Source organism: Octopus bimaculoides, chromosome 15, assembly GCF_001194135.2.
Source record: "Octopus bimaculoides isolate UCB-OBI-ISO-001 chromosome 15, ASM119413v2, whole genome shotgun sequence".
Lineage (NCBI taxonomy): Eukaryota > Metazoa > Mollusca > Cephalopoda > Octopoda > Octopodidae > Octopus > Octopus bimaculoides.
The window spans coordinates 37,036,657-37,040,140 of record NC_068995.1 but is presented as its reverse complement, the minus strand read 5'-3'; the positions used below and the strand labels follow the sequence as shown (position 1 = coordinate 37,040,140).

Below are 3,484 nucleotides of genomic sequence, written 5' to 3'. Positions count from 1 at the left end.
TATATATATATATATATATATATATATATATATATATAGTACATAGCCGCTGTTGGGGTGATTTTCGTCTCCTTGTGGTATACGTTGCGTTTTCAAACACAGTGCATCCATAAAAGATGTTATTTCTGTTCGAATACTGAAGTAAATTGCATTTTAACGATGTATTTGCGTTAAATATGATACACAGATGAACCATGAAACTTTTTTAAATAATAAATTTTAACTTTATATTATTGTTTTGGGTCATTTACATTTTGTTTCAAATGAGTAATTAGCCTTGAGATGTAATGACTCAAAATCGAAACCTAGTAGTGAAATTGCCTTCGTTTGAGTTTATTACTCATTAAGTTACTAGATGATTACGTGCAGTCTATAATGACGGCTAATTGTAGCATTTTATGTATAAATAAGGTACAAAATAAGGTACATGATAATCACACATAAAAACATTCACGCACTTCCCTTGTACACGCGCATACATACACACATATACTCACACAGAGTTGAAACGTTGATTTTTTTTTTTCATCCCTTTCTTCCAGCGTGATTCTGGACATATAAATATATATATATGTATATATATATGTCAAGGGAGGATTGATTGCTATGTTAGAAAATTGAAAAACTACACGAAACCTCCCGTCTTGGCTCTTTAGCTCCATCACACTTTCTATTTATTGCAATTTTAAATGTGTAGGCTGAATTCTGTATTGATATTATGTCAGTTTCGTAGTCCACTTTAGATCTCCTCATTCTTTCTCAACAAAACAGCAGCCATGTATCTGATAATAGCAGGAGATTACTTTTGAAACACTACGCTCATTATTATATTAGGAGGTTCTCCTTGCAAAAGTAATTCAGTCATTTGATTCAACCAAATAATGGAAATGTAAAAAGGAATTTCTTGTATTTTCTACGTTTGCGTATATTGAATATAAAATAAGTTATTATTGCATGAATTGGATCAATCTGGAATCAAAATATCAGACATTGATGGTCACTTAATAAAGGCTCCAACGGAAACCTTGTATTTATACTTATCTTAATCCATGATAAATCTGAATGTGGTTACACAAAATAGTAAAACCAAATAAATTGATCGAAGTTAGGTATCTGAAATATGACTGCTATTTCATTCTGAGATTGCAGGTTGTTTGTGAAGCTAGAAAAAGTTTTGAAAGATAGAAAGTAGTGTTCGTGCAATTCGCAGAGAATTTCTGACTGAAGTCAGGACTGCAATACTTGTTTTGAAATTCCCACTTATATTGATATCCTTTTAAAAAAAATTTTGGCACAAAGCCAGCAATTTCGGGGCAGGGATAAATCGATTACCAGTGCTCAACTGGTACTGACCCTGAAAGGTTGAAAGGCAAAGTCGACTTAGAACGTAAAGACAGCCAAATGCCGTTGAGTATTTCACCCAGAGTACAAACTATTCTGCCAGCTCATATTAAAATGTAATATACTTATTTAGAAATACTAGATATAACTAAAAATTATCACACATAAAATTTCAAGATGAGTGAATAAATAATGAAATGAAATTATAATTTTCAAAGCACTATGAATATTTAATAGAGAAACAACTGCATAATGTAGTAAACACACCCTCAAACATAAACACTCAGTAAGAACAAAACTTTGTGAAGGGAGTTGTAGAATATACCTTGTTAGATTGTTAAACATGTATCAGTTGCTGCAGCATAATCATTCATACATTGACATCTCAAGTTATTACTGGTTTCTTACTCTTTTGTCTTTGTATCTGCATCCAATCTGTTATCTCAGTGTACAAAACATGTAGAAATATGTTGAATTGCATTTTTATCCAATATTTGCCAACGGGAAGCAAAAGGAACATAAAGTAATACAAAATTCCATAACAGCAATGAATTGCGACTATCATGAACGCACATCATCTAAAGGTAGATGCTTTCCTATGACGAAATACAACAGTCATCAGTATATCCATGTTCGAATCCGCCAAAACGCATTAAGAATGAATTTGCAGATTTCTATAAACAACAGTCAGTATTCTTGTTAGATTCATTGATCCTGAGTAGCTTTTACTGAAGAGACATACAATAAGGTCGAAACAGTGCAGTGTTTCAAAGTTTCCACACATCAATGAATTGCGTGTGCTATGAGCACACATTGTCTAAAGGGGAATGTTTTCCGATGACATGAAAACGCAACAGTGATCAGCATAATCACGTTCGAATCTGCCAGAACGTGTTAAGAATGCACACATAAATTGAAATAATAAAAAAAAAGTTTAATTGAAAGATGATGGTGTACTTGTTTAACTGCGTTACTGTTTTTAGTTCTGTATTTCTAAATTCTGAGGTTGTATTCTACCTAACAAGAAAACAAGAACCGAGTTTTCCTCCTTCCTTTCATTTATAGATAAAATAATTAAGATTATAAACTAGATTCAAATAAAAAAAATAGATAAATTATTTGAATAAAATGTATTTTTTACTGTGTATTTGGAACAATGTAACATAGCAATAAAATATAACGCTAAATGTTTTCAATGTTTTGTTGGTGTCTGCAGAATTTCTTTGCTAAATAACATTAACATTCATTGAAATAAATTTAAATGCAATAATTTTTCAATCGATTATCCACCAAACAAAACATATAGCTTCAACATTTTCTTTTAATTTTGTTGAAGAAATATTTTATTCAACTTTGAAACGAATGAACACATTTGCACTTTAAAAGAATTAACCCCGGATCTACTAGCTCATAAATGGAATTCAGAGCGTATACAGCAATATCACAGAAACGACAGACCGTCAGCTAGCCAGCCTGATCGAAACATCAATGTGGATATCATTTTCTAGTCTGAGTAAAGTCTATACGAACAAGTTGTTTGCAAGAAGCGTAGATTTTGTGATAACTGATCTGTGTAGGCCTAAGCTAAGCACAGTCACTTGAGGTATGAAGATAGCCGCGTTGCACCTGTAGATTCCCAATGCATTCCTCCCCCTCTCATATCGAGGACCTTGACTTTTTCGGCTCCCATCAAATACACATTGGAAACGACATAAAAAAATTCATGTCCAAGGAATCGCCTTGTACAGAAAGTTCCAGATGTAGTTTGACAAGTGATAGTTCCGTCGATGTCTATCAGCCTATCATATGTACTCGACGATAACAATTCGCCTAATTTGCATTTATTAAACTTAAACAACCGAACAGAGACCGAGATTTGCTTATGAAAATATGTATATTACGGGCCCCACGATAAACATTAAATTTTAAAATCAAATGATGTCTTAATTCATTAGCAAATTAGCAATACATACTGATATGCTATGATCAGGAACCAAATTCAAACTTTCGAACTTTGCTCAAGATACTTATTCTCTCCGCTGTTACTTCCAAACATACACATGCTACTAATGCATTCGTATACATGCATACCTACATACACAGATACATACATATATGTATATATATATATATATATATATAT

At 32.3% G+C, this 3,484-nt stretch overlaps 1 protein-coding gene across 1 annotated transcript in view; it reads left to right on the top strand.

The window, feature by feature from the left end:
- LOC106875431 (protocadherin Fat 4) overlaps window positions 1-3,484 on the top strand; it is a 483,512-nt gene that overhangs the window by 375,222 nt on the left and 104,806 nt on the right. The gene's annotated exons all lie outside the window — the stretch shown is intronic.